Source organism: Anas acuta, chromosome 8 (genome assembly GCF_963932015.1).
Source record: "Anas acuta chromosome 8, bAnaAcu1.1, whole genome shotgun sequence".
NCBI classification, from domain to species: domain Eukaryota; kingdom Metazoa; phylum Chordata; class Aves; order Anseriformes; family Anatidae; genus Anas; species Anas acuta.
The window spans coordinates 20,421,263-20,440,051 of record NC_088986.1 but is presented as its reverse complement, the minus strand read 5'-3'; the positions used below and the strand labels follow the sequence as shown (position 1 = coordinate 20,440,051).

The window sequence follows — 18,789 nt, the reverse complement described above, 5'->3', positions numbered from 1 at the left end:
GGAGGCATGTGTGATCGCAAGCCTTTGGGGCTGCTAACGTTTTCTTCTCACCTGTTCTTGCAGCACGAAGCACATGTGTGTTTGCACCTTCACGTCGCTACCCCTGCTGGCTGCAAGAAGCCTTCCTCTGCTGGGGCACGGGTGGCAGTGGGGGCTTTTTGTGGGGGGTGGGACGTGCTGGAAGCGATGGGGGTTTTGGTTTGCTGGCTGCTGGAGCAGTGCAGAGCATTGTAGCCACAGCCTCTGGTACAGCGGTGGGTGAAGGCAGCATGTTTCGAACACATACTCCTCGGACACGTTGGTAAATGGAGATTTCTGGTCTCACGTTGGCTGTGTCTCGTCCCAAAAGGCTTGCAGCCTGGATTGGTCCTGCACCCTGATACAAGTAGGCTCAGCACCACCTGGAAACATGGAGAGGAGCCCTGCAATTTCAGCTGATACAGCAGTGTGAGGCTTCTCCCCAAGCAAGGGTGATGGCAAAGGGCTGGTGCGGATTTTAGGGTGGGCTGAGCGGGCCCTGGCAGCAGCGAGCCGTGTTGTTTTCAAAAATAACCAGCTGCCAAAACCGTTTGTCACTGCTGCTTTCTGCAAGGTGTGCTGGCACCTCGCGTACCTCGACAGCATCGTGGGTAAGGCTCAAGTTAGCTCTGACAAAGCCTGCACACCATTCACAGTGTAATTAGCACCACAAGTCTAGCTAATTGCTGAGTTTTTTCCCCCCTTCTACCTCTCCCCCTCCTTTCCTCCAGCACAAAATTTCTCTAGTTATCTTGGGTTATCATCATGGTAGACAGCGTGCTAAGCCTGGATGCCCCTTCAGAGGGCTGGTGTCAGGAATAATTACTGCCATAGTAAGCTGATCAGCCTTTCATTATTAGCTGCTGTTGTTGTTACCCGACATTGATTAGTAATTTGTAGCTGCCAGTGCTTTCCCCTGCCCTCAAAGCTGCGTGTTTGCTGGAGCCTCAGCGCTGCTCTGCCAAGGACAAATGAGCATCTCTCCTCTTGCCCCCCCCCACCATTTCCCTAGCTGCACTTTGTTTTTTAAACACGATGTTCCTTGCAGGGAGAGCGGCACCAGCCCCATCTGAATGCTGACTTTGCAGCTGAAAATCACCCAGGGTCCCAGTTGGCCGCGATGATGGAAGACCCTGCGATGAGCCAACCGGTGGCGGGACGATATTTGTGATTTCAGATTGAGTGCTTCGCAGCGCTGCCCTGAAAGCCCCACCGTCCCCGGCCCTGCCGGGTAGAGGCAGCAGCAGAAGCAGAAACACTGCCGTAAATATTAACTGCAGGCTCCAGAGCCCTCCGGGGTGCTTGCAGGTGGCTGCTCACGTGCGTTCCTGTCTGGGCTGGTGAGCAGCGGCGAAGGGAGAGGTGGGTGGGAGGGGGGGAAAGGAGGAAACACAGCACAGGTCCTGTCTTGGTGTGAAGTGTTCGGAGATGTTTTAATAAAAACATTTAGTAACTTGAAATTGAAAATGCTGGGAAGAGGGGGAACTTCATAGCTAGGTTCTGGGCTGGCTGTGGGTCTGTGCTCTGCAAAGCCTCCCCGTTTTGTGGTGCCGCACTCCCTGCGGCTGGGACTGTCTCTCTTGTGTTTTGGCTGTTCCTTGCTCCGTGAGCTGCCTGCCATCACTGGTTTGCCTGAGCTGCGAACCAGCTGTGCCTGGCAAAGGAGGGTCAGGGAGCAGCAGAAAGGCTTGCAGGTCCGTGCTGTGGCTGGGAGGTGAGTTTGGGAAATGGATGTTGGGAGGCAAATGTCCTGCAATGTGCATCCCCTTGTGCCAGCGTGAGCCCTCCGCCACCCACTGGGTAGGGTCCGTTCCCAAGTGCCTTCCCAGGAGATGCCCCACGCACGAGCTGGTAACAGGGCTCTGCTTTCCTCTCCACAGGGAGATAAGGGGGTGCCCAGCAGCCTCCCCAATGGCTCCAGTGCTTCCCTCCAGCCCTGCTCCCCAGGGACAGGGGCTCGCTGAGGGCAAGCCCCGCTGCAGCTGCGGGGAGGCGGCGTGTGCGGCCGTGCCAGGGTATGTAAATGTCTGTCTGACACAGCAGGTATAAATCATGCATGGGTAGCCAGAGACGGCAGGGAATGTGCCTCCTCGAACCCCCGCGCTGACTGGCGTCCTCGCTGTGCCAAGGGGGTGGCAAGGGGCAAAGCTTGATGTCACTTCTTGGCGCTCCACGAGGACGTTATTCAAAGAGACGCTGACCTCTCCTGGCACGCTGAGCACCGCCGGAGACCTCCAGCCCCGCGTCTGCGGCAAATCGAATGATGTGTTGTGGGAGAAGAGGGCTGGGACTCTGGCATCCATCACGAATCTCACCGCAGAGAGGGAGAAGAAGAAGCTACCAGGAAGCTTCCCCTCCATCGTCAGTCCTCAGAGGCGCCGGGGGCTTTCATCCCGGGGTGTCTTCTTACTCAGCCATTAGCAAGCACTAAGCGTGGCTCCGGGCACAAGCACAGTAATTGTTGCCTGGTCTGGACCAGCCCTAATTAAGACCAAATAGTGGTTTCTTTATAAAACCCTTGCTTTTATTATTTTTTTTTTTTTTAATATACTCTCACCTTCCCCACTCAGGTGGCGAGTTTTTTTTCCTACTCTTTAGCAGATTCACCAGTGTAGAAATGTGACATTATTGTGGGACACCCAACCAGACTTTCTTTCTGAACAATGCATTCAGAGGATTTTATTATCTTTTCTTTTCCTCCCCAGACAGCTCAAGCTCCAAGGTAGCTCAGGTAGAAAGCTGCAAACTGCAGAAATTAATCTTTGCTGACAAAGGCTTCCCTACTAAGCGCTGATCTGGATTTGGGGATGTGCCTGAAGTTGCAGGCTGCGTGTGAGCAGGGTGCTTCCCAGGTGAGCTTGAAAAGGTGCAGATTGCACCAGGATGTGCACTGCCACATACAGAGAGGTTGGTGCAAGGTGTGTGCCCACCGTGGGGCACTGAACGTACCAGGGGAGGACACCGTGGGCAGCCCAAAGGGGGCATTTGTGGGCTGTCTGAATCACGCTCCTTTCTGGCAGGCCTGACCCTCTCTGCTGATCAGGGGTCCCAACCACTGCTGTTGCTTCCAGGCCCTGCTGCACCACAGAGGGCAAAGAAGCAGCAGCCAGGAGCTGCGGCTCTTTAAAGTGGTGAGTTGAGAGGTCTTGCTGGGAGGAATTACGTATTTTGGTTTCTTATTTTCTTTCTGGGAAGTTGGTCACTGTGGTGATCAGGACCGAGTATCAGCTTGATGAGCCATGCTCCGCAAAAAGTCTGACAGAAATTGCCTAGATCCTTAAGACTGTCCTTGAGAGCCCTGAGCAGCACAAAAATCATAGTTTGGCTGCAGAATTGCCTGAAGCTGGATATTTACTGACTGAACCTGGCAGCAAAGGGCTCAGGGCACCCACCACCAGCATGGGTGCTGAGTTCCCGAGTATCCCAGCACAGCTGTGAGGTTGAGACCACCTCTCCAGGACCATACAGGAGCTGGGCAGGAGGGGGCTGTGGTACTCGGGGAGCCACCCAGATGGCCGTGTGAGAGGTGACTCGTGCTAATGAGCAATTAGTGTCCAAGCGGCAGCTGGTGCTGCTCAAGGAGTGATTTAGCAGTTGCTGGGCCCCCACTTGAGTGGCTGCTGCTGCTGGGGGTGCCTGCTAAGTGTTAAATGGGAAGGGGGTGGGGGGTTGCTGGCCCCTTGTCCTGGTGGCACAGGGAAGGGCATAGAATTACTACTGGACTTTCTCTCTCCCAGCTCCTGGACTGCTGGCTTTAGCTCTGATGAAAAAGAGCCCTCAGAAAGGATGAGCGTGGCCGGATAACCCCTGACTGAAGGTACAGAGAAGCTGGGTGTGAGTGTGGAGGGCTGTGCATGGCTGAGACCTTTGCAGTGTACGTAACTAGGCTGAGCTCTGCTATTTGAGAAGCTGCGTGTTAGGAAGCTGAGATATCAGTCTGTGACATGTTGACAGGTTAGGCACACTCCTTTACTGTCTCTGGGGGTTACTCTGGTTCCACAGCCTTAGAGCTGTGGGGAGGTGGCTGACTAGGGTTTAGGTCTGCATTGTTCTCCACAAAATTATTGGGTTTTGGGGCTGAATTTTCCTGGGTTAAGCTTCCTGGCAGCTGCTAGCGAAGCATACCTGTCCTGTTGGACTGCACGGCATTTGTTGTCCTGCAGCTCTCCATACGATCATATCCGCAGTTACTTTTTGTGTGGTCAGCTGTGAAAGCCTGAGTCTCTCAGCTGGCATCTCCAAAAGCTGTCCTTTCCTCCTGCTCACTGGCTTTTTTCTCATGGACTGGTCTGTGATGGATTTATTTAGGTCTCCAGATCTGTTCAGACCCATTTGGTTCCAGATACTGCCTCCAACCATTGGCTTGCAGACCTGGAGGGTTGGGTGCAGGCCTGGCTTCCTTACTGGGGGGAGAATTTTCTGACCCATTTCCCCCCCCTTGCATGGCTGAGACCTGGGACCCTGCTCTTCCTTCTGAGCCTTACATAGAGCTGTGCAGAGAGCATCCCTGCTCTGGCTGAGCCTCCGTGTGTCCAAGCGCTCCCAAGGAAATAGCACAGCTGAGTATTGCAGTACCCTTTAAAATTCCTTACCTGGTATTGAAATTTTCCTGGAGTGTGACGCATGCACCTTCATGCCCCCTGGTCCTGCTAACACCTTTCTTCCATGCAGGAGCCTTGGGAGGGTGGAAATACCTACCGAGTTTTACCAGGCCCTTCCAGAAGCAAGGCAAGAGGGCCTCTAGATGGCAATGTTACTGTTCAGGAGGCCAGGAGCTGCTTTCAGGCAAGCTGTGCCATTCTTCTCCGTGCCTAGCTTTGGGGAAGCTCTGAGATTTACTCGGAGCTGGAGTGGACAGCTTAACACCCTGCTGCCTCTTATCACTTCCTGAAAGTGGCTGGGATTTTGTGACCTCAGGGGACCAGTGGTTTCAGCAGGCTGGACAATAGTTTTCTGGCTTTCCTTTCTTCCGTGTGATAAAGTTGGCTCTGGCTCTATCGCTCCGAGAGCTGCTGTCGGTCTGGGAGGCACCGGGTTTTTTGGAGTGATGCGGATGCCATGCTGTGACTGGGAGCTGCTGGCGAAGTGCTTGGCGTTCCTGACGTTCAGCAGGCAGGGATGCTTGAGGAGGGCAGCTCCATTTGCTGCAGTCAGCCTGCCTGGAGGGGAGAGTGTGTGGAAACAGGGCCTTGCTGTTCAGCAGGAGAAAAGCTGGGAGGTTAGGGAAGGGAAATGTCACTGGGAACAGGACTGTAATTACTTCTTCACACTTAGAGCTGTCACTCGCTACTTCTTTCCTGCACCTTGCTCTGCTCTGCTCAACGCCTGAGTGATGGGATGCTGGGATAAATGCCCTCTGCTTTCCCCAGAGCTCCTGCCGTGATGCTGGATGGAGACCACAGCTCGGACGCTGTGCCCGTGTTCATTATCTCTTCTGGGTGCCAGTGCAGCAGGTACTTTCTTTGGCCATCACTGGCAAGGGAGGGAGGCTTGGAGGCCTACCAGAAATCTGCTGTCCCTCACTGGCCCCACAGACAGCATTAGATCAAGAAAATCTGTCTTGCCCGTGCTACAAATCCTTCTTCAGGGCCCTCCAAAAGCAGGTCTGAGTGACAGGCTGCCCAAGGAGCCAGCTGCCACGTGCTTTTAGCATCTCCCCAATGTCCTTGCAGCTCCCAGGGGTATTGAGCTCACTGGGCTTTTCCCGGCTGTACTTTTTCATGGGCTCAACCCACTTGCAGTCAAAAAGAGGAGAGGAAGATTCAGAGAGCTGGGGATGTCTTCCTGCCTCTGAGCGCTGTGAAATGCAGCATGTGTAGACTGGGCTCCTGTAACCCTTCCCTCTATTGTCCTCCCAGGAGCTGGCAAGAAAATACAGCCCCTCTCTGAAGTCCCTAGCCAGGCAGGGTGGAAAGCAAGCACCGTATTCAACAAAGATCAGACAAGCAGTTCATCCATGTTACGGCTCCTCAAAGTTTTATGAATCCAATTATACCCTCATCTTGGGAGGACTCTCTCTGTTTTGTGGACCAGAAATAGAGGCTAGACCAAGATCTTGCTTGGACTTGTAGTCTGGCGTTGTGGTAACAGCTGTCCTGGGATCTGGGTCTTCCTTTCTGGCTTTCAGTTGTGGTCTCCAGCCTGGACTTCAGCTGTTAATGCCTCTGCCTCGAGCCTGCCCTTGTGTGCAGGCATTTGCAATGTGGTCTAAAAGGGCTGCCTCCCTGAGGCTGAGGTATTGGAATATTTACAGCCAGGGTGTCGGGCTGGGTGTAGATACAGGTGAATGAAGCAGAAGCTCCAGGGCTTGTGGTGGTGGTTGGAGGGCCTGGGAAACATCTTCCTGGCCTGTCTCTGCCAGCCCCAGCTCCTCACCTGGGCTGCTCGTGCTCTGCTCCCCCAGTACTGCAGAGGAGTGGATCTGGCCCTGGGTGGGGGAATGATGCTGGGGTTGGGATGCAGGGTGCAGTGCGACACCCATCCTGTCCCAGCTTTGCAGCAAGGGAAATCCTTCCTGCCTCCCTCTGTGTACAACAGACTGTGATCCTCTCCTTGCCTTGCTGAATTAACACCAAAGGGGAGAGACTGGCTTCCCCCTGTGAGGATAACAGTCTCTGCGGGGCTGGTGTGCTCGCGCCAGGGCTCTCCAGTCCACCAAGGGCCCTTGAACCATAGCCTGAAACGAGCCCAGCAGCTGCAGGCTGGGCTTCCTCGCTGCCTCTCCAGGTATTCAAGGCTGTGCTAAGCTATCTCTTGTCTCCAGCCCACGCAGAGCTTTTTCAGCTAGTCCTGCACCTGCAGCACTGAAGACGGCTATAGTCATGCTGCAGTGGGCATGGACAATTGATTATAACTGGTCGTAGATTACCTGGAGCAATGCTATTAAATTTAATACAGTTCTCCACTGGCTCTTTGGGCACAGCCTTGGGTTGTGTAACTGACATCTTGTTGCAAAGCATTTTGGGGACATTGCTAGGGGCGTGAGGCAAAGAGATTCAGCTGCAAAGCGGGAGAAGAAGATGAGTTTCTGTTGAGATTTATTTCCTACCCAATAATTGCCCAGAAAAGCTGTGTAAACCTTCTCTGTTTGTGGAACAAATACTGCAAGAGTTACTGCTCTGACCTTTTTTTTCTTTTCCACTGGACAATTGTCTGTGCCCTTGCTATTCAGAAGCCTTGATATGCTGCTGGCAGATTTATGCCTCTTTGAAACCCACCTCTTATTGCCTCTGAGTTGATTGGAAGAAAGGAAACTTGTTTGCTGAAAAATAAACCCACTGCCATGTGCCACGCATGCCAAGTCAGGGGGGAAGTTTAGGAGAGCAATTTGGAGCCCTGACCTCATTTCCTTGTCAGCTGCTTGTTTTCTGTCACTGTGTCACCCGGGAAAGGTGAGTGACTGGCTCCAAGAGGGATCACTGCTGGATTCAGGCAGGAGCAGGGCACCTGATGAGCAGCCTGGGCTGTGATGGAGTGAGCGAGGGCACTGCCAGCCCTGGGCCTGATGCATCTCGAGGGAAAGGCAGTGTGAAAATCCTGCCCTGGCTTAACAAAAGCTTGTGGCAAATCCCCATGTGAGCACTCTCGCATTGATTTGGCAGCTGCTAAATTTGGGAATAAATCCACCTTCCTTGGCAGCAGTAGTAAATCAGATGAGGCATGTCCAGCAGTGTTTTGGAGTCTGATGCAAAATGCACTTAGTTTGTGTGTGGTTCAGGGTTGGCCCATGCTGAAGAGGAGTTGGCACTGATGCTCTCTGGAACAAACCTCAGAGTCGAAATCCTGTTTGTGGTGAGATCCCAGCAGCTTTAGTGCTTTGCGGAGGCCTTCGTTGCTCCGTGAGCCTCTGGTGGTGATAAGTGTCCCTCTTACCTCTGTATCGACACAGACCTGATAAGCCAACAGGGCTTCACAGTAGCCAAAGAGCCTGGAGAGGCTGTACCAAAGGCCACTTAGAGTCATTGATCCTTCCCTTGGATGCTGCACGAGAGCAGATGCCACAAGCAAAACCAACCTGGGCTCCTCATCCGTGCCGAGCCACTGCTTGGAGCCTGCGCCCACCTCCGCCCGCGCTGCCAGGGAGCAGCCCTGTCCAAGCAGAGCTGGTTCTGCCTGTAAGTTTTATTCCTGGCAGTTTGGGATCTCTGGTAGCTGGTAAATGTCAGCCCTCATTAGGAAATGTATCTCGTGGGTGTGTTTCTCCTTGCGCACAAACCTGTTGGAGGCTGCTGATATTTCGCCGCGTGGCTGAGCAGGGAATCGGGCCCCGCGCGTGTGTGTGTGTGCATGCACTTCCTGCAGGTGACGAGAGAGAGGAGGGTGTGGGTTTTAATCCGTGTGTGTGGGCAGCTCTGCTGATGCTGTTTGTCAGCTGGAATCCCAGCACAGGGCTCTGCAGCAACCGTCGCGGCTTCTTTTTTGCCTTCTGTCACATTTGGAGGGAGGGAAGATGTAGCTGAGTCTTGCAGTAGTAGGTCAAAACATACTGCAGCACTAAAGATCAGAGCAAAAGCTTTCTTGTACAAACACATGGTTTTATTCATCCTGTTATTTTCTTTATCAAATGCTTACTTGCTTTCACAGAGGAGCTTTCAGCCCCAGGGAAGGTAAGCGTCTCACTGGAAGGGAAGCTGGCGTAGTGGTTAGAGTGGGTCATGGTTGGGGAAGGCAGGAGATCTGGGCTTTATTCCCTGCTCTGTGCTGCCCTGGCTTTGGAACTGCTCAATATCCCTGGCCTTTCATCCTCCAGATCTCCATCAAGACCTTAGGAGACGAAGAGCAGGAACTGTCGCTGCGTGTGTGTGCAGCACAGAGCGCGATGGCACCCCAGGGGCATCCCTGGCACGGTGAGGTGCTGGAGGTGACAGTTGTGCAGTGAACAAGGACTGCACGCTGCACAAGTGCGGCTGCTGCTGGGTGGGGAGCAGGCTGGTTAGGGTATAACCTGGTTAGGGTCCTGGAGCAAGCTGGCTTAGCCAGACAAAGCTCTGCTCAGGATTCTTCAGTGCCCAGACGCACAGACAGCTTATTTTTAAGGTCTCATTTGAAAGATGTCAGCTCCCCCTCCCTACTCTTCCCCAGGCAGCGAGAGCAGAAAACTAAATTTATCTGCATCGGGACAGAGAGAGCTGGAGTAAACCAGCCAGGCGCTGCTCCAGGTCTGCTGGGGAGAGCAAACAGCACGAGGCTGTCTGTCTGTCTGTCCGTGGCTCGCGAGGTGCTCGGGGTGCTGCTGATGCTGCAGTGTCAGTGAGAACCGCACCGTTTTTTCTATCCCAGCCCATGAGTTTCAGAATTTACTAGACAGTTTGCCTGGTGGGGGTGATGTTTTATCTGCCTTGGCCCCTAGGGTGATCTTATTTAATGTGCAAAGCAGTCCCTCTGCTTTGTGAGGGGAAGATAAGGAGCTGCACGCCTTGCCTTGCCTCTCAGGACCTCGGGAGTACCTGTTACTCTGGGACTTCTGAATATCCTGAGAGCAGTGCATAGCAGAGGGCTCGATATTTTCAGTTTAGCCTAGCTGTTTTCTGGCTCTGGCCCGCAGCTCCCTGTTTTGGGGACACGGGGCAGGTGTTTGAATGGGTGCAAGCTATGCTGGCTGCTGTGTGCCTGAGCTGAAGAGGAGGCTCTTCAGTGCGAAACCCTGCCTGGGAGGTGTGCTGAGGCCGTGGGCAGGTGGGGATGGGCTAGGATGTTTTTTCTTTTCACCTCCTCTTAAAACTGGAGCATCCGTCTCTGTCAGGCTGCTGCTAATGAGTTAGTTAAACAGCGTCTCCTTACTGGAAGCTCTTTTCAGTCCAATTAAGATCTTGCAACATGTCAGTTGTGACAATAAAAGTGAATTAAGTCTCATTTCTCCTATTTTTATGATGTTTATTAGAAGATGGGGATGCTCATTTAGAGTATCTAATCATGATCATTTATATGGCAGCGGTACCACAAAGGCTCAGGCTCGGGACTGCTGTGCCAGGTGCTGCAAGCACCCGCAGAAGGCAGCAGAGCCCGTCCCAGGGGAAGGACTGACCACGCAGGAGAGGCACCCACGGCAGCTCGGGACTCACTGCTGCCTGGAGACACTGCAGGAGTCACTGGGGCCAGCAGATCCCTGGGAATCCTCCTCCGTCACTCAGCAGAGGTTGCTCAGAGCAGCAGGATCTCTCCTCTGCCCGCTTGTCCTCGTTGCGATACCTCTGCCCGCGTTTGCCGGTCTTGGAGCTGCCGGGGAGCATGTGCTGGGGGAGATGGATAGGCAGGCACGTCGCACGGCTCCATAAACCTCTTTTCCAGGGGAAACCAGAGTAAAAGTAAAAAATGAAAGCTTTAAGTCTGGAGTGCAGCTCGACAGGAAGGCTAAATTGTGGCAAGAGGCATATCTGACAGTCCTCTGGGTCCCTTCTGTTTTCGAGGGCCTCTATTCCTCACCCCTAGGCCTTTGTTTGCAGGCAAAGAGGAGAGTGCTTAATTCATCTCTCCTCTCAAGCTGCTCTGATTCAGTAGCTTGGCCAAGACGTAGAGCAAGCTCTGCCAGGGCCTTGGGCTGCTAGTTGGTGTGCTTTCTGACACTTCTAAAGGGGCAAAAGAGTAGTGTTTTTTTTTTTATTATGATTTTATTGCTGTGAGGAACCCAGGCAGGAGGATGCAATATAGGAGGCCTGTAGGAAGGGTCAGCTTGTTTTCAAGAGGAGATCGGTTTGTGCTTCTCAGAGCTGGTTAACTCCATCCTTAACTGATGTGCTTAAAGACCCCACAACGAGGAGTGGAAATCCAAGAATATGGAGGCCCAGGGACTGAGAAGCAGGCTAAGAAGGAGAAAGCCATGTGTCAAGCTGCCAATTGTCCCATTGGGTCTGTCCTATGGATGCGGTTCTGCTTCCTCCCACCCTGCACTGCACGAGCTGCTGGTTTGGGTACGGTCTTTTCTCTAGCCTGTGCTTTGGACTTCAGGTGTCTGGCTTCCAGCCTTGTCCTGCCCCTTTGCTGGGGCTCTTTGCTGCGGCTCAGCGTCCAGCGAGCCGCCTTTCTGCCTTGTGGCGGGCTGAGCCTCCGTCTGCATGGAAGGGAAAGTGTCATCGCTGCTCTTCTTGCAGTCCCGCAGCTGTTGATGTTTTGAAGTTAAGAAAACATTTAAATGATTAAAAAAAAAAAAAAAGAAAAAGCCAGCCTTGCTTTATCAAGGGAGCTTCTAATGAGCAGAAGGGGAGGGGGAGCAGACACGGGAAGGGCAGCAGAGACTAACAGCCTGGCAGAGCACTTGTCATCTTGACAACACAATAAGTTTCAAACTGGGCTCACTCCTGACGCTTGCCTGAAGGTATATTTAACTAGTGCGGGAGATGCTGGAGCAGAATTGTGCACCTTTCAGCCCAAGGAAGCCTCAGTGGGGGCTGGCTGGCTTCTGGAAAGGGGGAGATCAGCTCCGTATGGAAAATGTGCATCCTTCCCTCCCTGCCTGTCTGTGTGTAGCCAGACTGAAAGGCTGTGCTCGCAGCTTGGTGAGGGGATGCTAATGAAGCATGAACTGGCTGCGCTCAGTGGCAGCTCCCGTGCTATCTGCCACCAGCTCGCCTGCCTGCCTGCTCCTTTCTTTCCTTCTTTCGGTATTTGCATGTTGTCTGCCTGGCTCTGGATGACTGTGGGCTTCTCTTTGATGCAGAGGGATCTCAAACAAGCAGGGTGGGGACTGAAATTTTCATTTCCTAGGCTAAGATGTACGAGGAGGCATCTAGGGGGGATTGACAGGGACCTGGGTCTGCCTGGAGACCCCAGCTGATGCAGGTCCAGTGGGGTGCAGATAAGGGGTCTCTGGGTGGCTCCTAACTCTGCCCAGAAATCCTCTGCCCCTTCCTGAGGGGGTTGGATTCCCCCATCATTTGCTCTGTTGGCTGGGGTGATGCTGTTACATGCTTCTCTCCTCTCTGCTCAGGAGGAGAGGTGTTAGCCCCACATGGTCTGTGCCCCGTTGGCAGCAGGGGAAGGTGGGCAGAGCTTGGTGGAGGCTGGGAGGCTGTGCTCTGCTACCCCAAACTGCTTCACCCTCTATGTAGGGTACCAAGCCCCCAACCCTGCTCACCCCCTTGCTCCCAAAATACACCTCCCACCTCCCTCGTACCTTCCCCAGCTCTCCTTGCTGGAGCAAGCCTGCTCCCCCCAGGTACCCCTGCCCCAATGCTCCTCTCCTCCCAGCACAGAGCATTGCAACCAAGTCCTTGTTTGCTTTCTGTCACCAGACCCAGTGCTGTGGGATTTCAGAAACCTGGTTACAGCTGTTTCCCTAAATCCCAAGGTGGTGCCTGAAGACTGCAGGCTTGTGTGCTGTGTACACATTATGTGCGCGCAGGGGTGGAAGGCATCCTGTCTGCAAGCTCGCCTGCTGCAAAACAGGCTGTGCAGGCACAGGAGAGCAGGGTGCTTTGTTCCTTCCTGCTTGCAAGGGTGGTTGTGCGAGGAGGCAAAGGGGGCTGCTCCTGCGTCACCAGAGGTTTCCGTGGCAGAGCTTCAGGGGGTCACATTGACATTGGATGCTGCTGAAAATAGACATGTTTGGAGTCTTCTATTGACTTTTTTGGCATTTCTGAGAAGCCAGCCCCAGACTAGGAGGCAGAAGAATTTGGTACAAGACAGAGGGTGAAGCTCGTTTGTGTTTGTGCCTATGTTTGACAGCTGGACGGATGCCATGGAAAGAAAGTCCAAGAGAAGTGTGGCTGACCTCAGGCAGATATTCGGCAGTCAGAGTCTTCTCAGGCCTTGAGCTTGAGTGTGCAAAGGTGGTGCGAATGCAAGAAGTGTGTTTGTGCTGGCACTGCAGAACAAAGCCAGATGACTAAAGCTGAAATGCAGCATTAGAAGCTGTGCTGGGGGGCCCTGCCCATGAGTCCTGCCTGGAAACGGGAGTCTGGTGGTGTGGGGAAGGGGCTCAGGGTCAGGGATATTAGTCCAGGCTTGTCCCCGGCGGCAGCAGGGTTTTATCTTCCTTTCCAGGTTCATTTTAAGATATGGGAAAATGTTGACGTTCTTCCCACAGGAGAAATTTGCTGAGGTCCTTGGCTGGTACAGATCAATCAAGCTGTAACTCAGAAAGCACCCTTTGGGGACACAGCTTCGGTAGGAGCCTTCCCTCTGAAGTTTGATGTGATTTCCTTTTCTTCCAGCCACACATTTGCCCCTTTCTATCATGAAAATAAAAGCTGTGACAAAACCTGACACAGCCCAGGAGCTGGTTCCCACCTCCCTTGTCCCAGCCCTCATGCCCTCCATCAAAAAACCACGAGTCATCACCTCTTGGCTCCACCAGTCTTGCAATTTTTTTCTCCTCCTCATCCCTCTCCACCCCACCCCAGGTGGGGCGAAGAAGCGAGAAAGCAAATAGGAATAAATACCTCCAGCCATAAAAGTGAAATAAATCAATACCTCTTCTCTGAAGCCAGAGATGCTTAATAGGCAAGGATCACTGCCAGATTGTAAAAAAATGTGTTTAGTGTGCGGCTGGGGCAAGTTTAACCCTTGGACATAAACAGCTGAGCAGCTTCTCTCACCTCTGAATTAAATAACTTTAACTGCAGAGGGGTATGATTAATAGGGGTGCCTCTCAATGGGATGCACCAGGTATTTTGTGCCTGTGCATCATCTAGGCAATTGCCTGGGAGGGAGTTGTTGCCAGCTCCTTTCTGCATACACAGTGGTGCTTTTTTCATGAAGGCATAGCTCTGCTTGCTGGTAAGGTGGCTCCTGGGCCCTGTGCTGAGCTGGTGGGACTTCAGCTGCCCTTCCTGAACGTTAAGGACTTTTCCAGATCACCTCCCACCTTTCGGTGGTGGGAATGTGGAGGAGCAAAGCGAGTGAAGCGACCTTGTCTAAACAAACTTGGTGGTGTCCATGCTGGGGAAGAGCTGAGGGAAGTTTGTGTCCACAGTGTCCTGGGCTTTCTGAGCACACAGATGAGGATGCATGAGTGTCACCACACAAGGGAGTGAGAAGAACCATCCCAGAGGGATAATCCCTTCTGGGGGATATGGGAAACTAAGTCTCTTATTTTCAGGGTTGCTCCAAGGTTCTGCTCCGGATAGATGGTTTGGTTATCCTGCCCAGCTCTCAGCACGCGTTTTGTCTTTTTGCCTGGCTAACAGAGCTAGAAGACAGTAAATCTCTCAAAGCTGTCATGGGGGTGGGCTGGGTCTCCAGTCCCAGTCTATAGATTTATCGTTTTGTTTTTCTTAAATCTTTTCTTTTCTTTCCAGGGAAATTTGCCCTAGGACCTCCATAGCTTTATGGTCACTTAGAATCATGGAATCTTTTAGGTTGGAAAAGACCTCCAAGATCATCTAGTCCAACCTTTAACCTCATGAGTCCAACCTTTAACCTAGCTAACTTGTTTTCCCCAGTGAGTATGAGGCAGCAGGATGATGAGCTGCAGCCGAGGCTGGAGCAGATGGGATTGTAAGAAACCCCAGTGAGGTGTTTTGTAGTAGGCTGGGGGATGTGTTAGCACCATCATTAGCTTTTTTGGTGAGACCCCATCAGAAGCAGTGAGGATGCTCCGGCCACCTTTTCTGAAGTCAAAAGGGAGCAGGTATGTAGGAGACCAGAAAGAAATTCAGGGAAAGAAGATCAGACACTGAGAGTTTGGCTTCACAAAAGCAAGGCTGAGAGGTAACGTGCTGTGTGTATGTTGGGGCAGGAACAGCTGGCAGGGGGAAGATGTGCTTAGGTTAATCAGCTGTTGGCACACAGACAATTAGTTACATGCTGGCAATGGACCTGGCGGTGAGCTGAAGGCTCCCGCACGACAGAGCAGAAAGGTGCTGGTCACGGAGCTGGGAAGCACATCCCTGTTCTTGAAGGTGAAGCTGAGCTGGAGTGATTATGTGGTGGGACTCCAGCACTGCTCAGAGGTAGGGGCTTCTTGCTCATCTTGTTCATGACAGTCCGTGTGTCTTTTGTGGGGCTGGGAGCTCAAAGGTAGCCAGGAGGTTTCAGGAGAGGATTGGGGTCGCTTTTCTGCAAAGCCTTCCTGCCCCTCTGTTAGTTGTTTGTTCTCTTGGCACACGCTTGCTCTCAATTAAGTGCTGCCTGGCATGCGATTTTTTTTTCCTGAACTACGGCAGAAGTGTTTTGCTGCAAAGATCCCTGTGATGGAAGTTAACTTTGTACTGAAGAGCAGCAGTGCCAGCGGCATCTGGCACAGCCCTTACAAAGCCAGCTGGTTGCGTGCTAGAGGAAGGTAGGCTGCACTGGGAAGGGTGGTTCTGGAAGCACTTGTATAGGTTTTGCTTTTTTCTCATGCTTAGAGGAAATTAAATCTTTCTAACATACCTGTGACAAGCAGAGGTCATAGGGAGTTATTGAAGTAGCAAAGGAAAAACTCAAATATCCTCACTATGTGAAGGACACTGAAGCCCTGGAACGTGTCCAGAGAAGGGCTGTGAAGCTGGTGAAGGGCCTGGAGCACAAGTCCTGTGAGGGGCGGCTGAGGGAACTGGGGGTGTTTGGGCTGGGGAAGAGGAGGCTCAGGGGAGGCCTCATTGCTCTCTGCAACTGCCTGAAAGGAAGGGGTGGGGAGCTGGGGGTCGGCCTCTTCTCACAGGTAACTGTGATAGGACTAGAGGGAACGGCCTCAAGTTGTGCCAGGGGAGGTTCAGGTTGGAAATTAGAGAAATTTCTCCTCAAAAAGAGCAGTCAGGCACTGGGACAGGTTGCCCAGGGAGGTGGTGGCGTCACCGTCCCTGGGGGGTGTTGAAGGAGAGGCTGGACCTGGTGCTTAAGGACGTGGTTTAGTGAATGACATTGGTGGCAGGGGAATGGTTGGAGCAGATGATCTTGGAGGGCTTTTCCAACCTTAATGACTCTATGAAAAGGCTATTCTGAATGAGCATGATTTTGTTCTCCCCCCATGGAGCGCATTGATCTTGATTGGGACAGGACAAAGAGACTGAGGTTGTGGTTGGTATAAAATAGGCAGTGTCTGTCCCATCAGTTGTGCAAGCCCTTCTTTATGGGCAGGAAGGGAGGTTTGGTCTTAAACCCCTCCAAAAAAGGCCCTTTACTTGCTGTTGACACTTTGCCTCTACCTCCTCCAAGTGTCCATCAACACTTGGCTTGACAGGCAGCTCCCTCTGCTCTGCCAGCCTCCAAATGTTTGAGTTTGGACCTGAAAGGACTCCTAGTTAGAGCAGGAAGAATCTCTGGAAGTTCCCCCTACTTAAATCTCCCTCATATTCTCAACCTCCTGGCTTCCTCAAGCAGGTGCGAAGGATGGATAGTATTGCCTGACCAAGGTCTGTAAGAGCCTACTGCCTTCAGGAGCCCAGTCCTTTGGGCAAGTCATTGTGCTGTGAACATCAAACATCTGCATGGCCATGTGTGCATCATTCCATCCCCATGCCTTCCTCTGCCTGCAGACTTGGGAGAAAACACACTTTGTGGTGCCCAGAGAGCTGTCTGTGGGAATGGAGCCGTGGAAGAGCTAGTAAATTGCTTTTGTGCCCCAGGCAAGCCAATTGCTCCCCGTACAGTAATCAATCCACCTGAGAGCTCCCCCAGCTGAGCGTGGTGGCCCTGGTTTTATGGAGTGAGCAGTGTTTGCCCTGTAATGCCTGCGGCCCCCCTCTGACCAGCAGCATGCGATGGCTCACTCATGGGATGGAGTGTGTGTGTTTAGAGGTGGTGAAATGCTTCGTGGCAGAAAGCTCCGGCCGTTCCCTGTGCCAGCAGGAGAGCTCCCAGCACTTCAGTTTCCTTGGCATAAAATCATAGTGGCAGGTAAATCCCGGAGAAATGAAACAAACCCGATGAAATTAACCCAGGACCACGTGCAGGAGGTGGGGAACCTTTTCACTGTGTTTAGCCCTCTCTTGTGGCTACCACATCATTGCAGGTAATTTTTCAGCATGCTGCAGTTCAAACCAGCAAGCAGTCCTTGTTGATTAATGCTAATAAGGGAGAGAGGCCAGTTCTCTGATGGTCTAGAAGTGCCCCATTAGTGCTGTGTTTCCTGAAGTGGTAAGAAAAGGCACTAGCTGTTTGTTCTGGGCTTTTCAGGGTGCCCATTTACTTGCTTCTTGGAATTCCTGGTGCTGTGTCTGAAGGCATGAAGAGGCTGGGAGAAGGATGCTCCCAGGCGTCAGCCAGCTCCCTGGGGCATCCGATGGGGCTAGAGCATCACCTGCATGATCATTTTGGGGTGAGGGAGACTGGGAAGAGCTGCAGAGAGGGATTGGGGCTGGGGAGGCAGGGAAAGAGTTTCTTTCAGCATCTGAGGGTGGATTAAGCAGAGCGTTCCTTGTTAGCTAATTGAAACAGTCAAAATGTCAAATGAGGCATTTCAATAATAGTAATGTTAGCAGCTTTACGTTTTTATTTCTCTCCCGCTCTCTTTTGTATTGCGCCTTCAAGACATGGAGATATAAGTCCCTGCCTCTACAAAAACCCTCTTAAAGAGGGGCTTCAGGGGGATGGGGGCAAGGACAGAAGCAGTTTTAATCCCCTCCAATTCCAGCATTATTGTATTTCAGCAAATATTTTGCAAAAGGATTTTCAAGCTGAACTTCAAACAGGCATGTGCCTCACTCCAGTGACTCGGGGAGCTTTGCAAATTTAGAAAAGAAAATGAAGATTGTTTTAGCTGACATTTAAACCTCTTCTCTTCCTTTCCCAGCCTGTCAGGAAGCTTCATACACTTTGGGTCAGACGCTCTTTCCCTGAAGAAGAGAAAGATATTTATAGCCGCGTAGGACCGTAGCGGGGAAATCTCCAGGCTGCAATACCTGTCAGATAAGGTTACTTATGGGCCCCGTTGTAACAGCCCACGTGGAGTCTGTTGCAAGAAAGAAAGAAGGTGAGGGGCCTGGGACACCCAGGTTATCTGGCCTAGGTCCTTGGGGTGGAGGTGGACTTGGCTGGAGCACGATATTTTCTGTGGAAAAAAATCCACCATTTTCTGTATGGCTTAGCGTGCTTTTTTGCTTGTTGGAAACTTGTGGGAAGTGACACAGTGATCTTCAAGCATGGTGTGGATCGTTCCTGCCACTGTGGGAGGCAGGGTGGGGATTAACTAGAGGTGAGGTGCTGACCCCCCAGAAAAGCAGCTCTTCACGCCGAGGCCCTGGCTCGCTCGCCCTGTGCGCTTGGGAGCTCTGGGGGCTGGCGGAGCACCTGGCCCCTGGTCTTGGTTTCTCCTTGCTCCCTCTCAGCCAGGGCTGACACCAGGCCAGGGAGGTGGAGCAGCGAGCAGCTGTCTGGGCTGTGGTTGGAGCAGGTTGCTGCCTGGGATTAGAGTGATTAAGGTTTCTTAAGGTAAAGACAGCTTGCGAAGAAAAAGCAGTGTGTCTGGGGACAGCAGAGCTCTGCCGCAACCTGCTCTTCCCCCCGGTTTGTTCTGCACAAAGAGTTCTGGTTTATGGCAAGCCAGAAGGAGGGTGAGGGGCTGGGTGGCTCTGCTGCAGCTTTTGGGGAGCTCAGCGTGGCTGTGGTGGCCTTTGGTTTCGTGGGGCCACGCAGGGCTTTGGTGTAAGCAGTGCTGCAGGCTGGGCCCTGGGCTTGCTCTGAGGCACCAAGCGCGGTGCAGAGGAGGCTCTGATGAGGCACCGGGTGTCTGGATGCTGAGGGTTGGTGCCAGCCAAATGCAGCTCTGGGGCTGTTCTTCCTGTGCTGTGAAAACCTCTGAGTTTAAATGGCCTGGGAACACACATCCCAGCTGTAGGCAAAGGCCCATTCCTTCTCCGTTTAGTCAGCACGGGACCGTCTTTTTCTCCATTTCCATGTGTTTCCCAAGTTTTT

The 18,789-nt window shown here is 52.7% G+C and overlaps 1 long non-coding RNA gene across 7 annotated transcripts in view; it reads left to right on the top strand.

Moving 5' to 3' along the window:
• Positions 1–281: 281 nt before the first annotated feature.
• LOC137860508 (uncharacterized) overlaps positions 282–18,789 on the top strand; it is a 31,068-nt gene continuing 12,560 nt past the window's right edge. For 5 of the 7 annotated variants that reach the window (XR_011098970.1, XR_011098969.1, XR_011098965.1 and 2 more), the window contains exon 1: positions 3,644–3,835. This is a non-coding gene — a long non-coding RNA (uncharacterized lncRNA). Of the gene's footprint in view, positions 630–760; positions 1,359–3,643; positions 3,836–18,789 lie in introns of those variants that run through there. The other 2 variants (XR_011098971.1, XR_011098968.1) reach the window with 2 other exon arrangements.